Source organism: Tupaia chinensis, unplaced genomic scaffold (genome assembly GCF_000334495.1).
Source record: "Tupaia chinensis unplaced genomic scaffold, TupChi_1.0 Scaffold145405_1, whole genome shotgun sequence".
NCBI classification, from domain to species: Eukaryota; Metazoa; Chordata; class Mammalia; order Scandentia; family Tupaiidae; genus Tupaia; species Tupaia belangeri.
Genome location: NW_006205266.1, coordinates 21,702 through 22,770, shown reverse-complemented (window position 1 = coordinate 22,770; position 1,069 = coordinate 21,702). Strand labels below are relative to the sequence as shown.

Genomic DNA, 1,069 nt, shown 5'->3' with positions numbered 1-1,069 from the left:
AGGATTTTTGTTAACTGTGCCTCAGATAAGGGACTGATAACTAGAATACACAGGGAACTCAAGCAGTTTACCTGAAAGAAATTGATTAACCAAATTAATAGATGGCAAAATTAGCTAAATAAACAACTCTCTAAGGAAGACATATGAACAGCCAAAAAGCATATTTAAAAATGCTCAACAGTACTCATTTTAAGGAAGATGCAGATCAAAACCACAATGAGATACCACCTAACCCCAGTCAGTCTGGTGAAGATTAAAAAAACAAATAATGATAAGTGCTGTAGTGAATGTGGTGAAAGAAGAACATTCCTACACAGTTGTTTTGTTTTGTTGAGAGGGTTTTGCTATAGGGTGCATGTGCTTGCCAAACAGACAGAGAGATAGAAAGCAAGAAATCATCCCCAGAGGGGATGGCCACTCCACAATCCCTTCTCCTCCATTCTCCTCTTGGGATCTTGGGCACGCACGCACACGCGCCCAGTGTGAGTTTAAGCCAGCAGGTCCAGGACTCGAACTGTGGTCGCCTATGTGGGAGTCCAGCGACATAGCCATTACGCTAACTGCTGGTCCCTACACTGTTGATAAGAATGTAAATTGGTCCAGCCTCTGTGGAGAATGATATAGAGATTCCTCAAAGCCCTTCACATAGAACTACCATATGATCCAGAAATTCCACTCCTGGGTATCTACCCAAAGGACAAGAGAGCACTCAGTTGGAAAAGCACTTGCACATCTATATCCATTGCAGCCTTATTCACTATTGCTAAGACATGGATCCAATCCAAATGTCCACAGATAGATGAATGAATTGAAAAATTGTGTCACATATACTCCATTGAATACTAGTCAGCCATAAAAAACAATAGGGCCTTCGGAGTTGATAGAAATTGGAGAAATATGGAAGATATGTTGCTTAGTGAAGCAAGACAGGCTATGAAAGAGAAACATTGTATGTCTCCATTTAGCATATACCTTCTGCACTCTATGGTAGAGACTGAAAGACTGGAGAACATAAAAGTACTAAAAATTGTAATGTACACTAGAGACAAAGTGGAAAGAGAGAAATCAC

At 40.4% G+C, this 1,069-nt stretch overlaps 1 pseudogene; it reads right to left on the bottom strand.

Moving 5' to 3' along the window:
• LOC102485327 (olfactory receptor 4P4-like) overlaps positions 1-1,069 on the bottom strand; it is a 5,112-nt pseudogene that overhangs the window by 3,553 nt on the left and 490 nt on the right.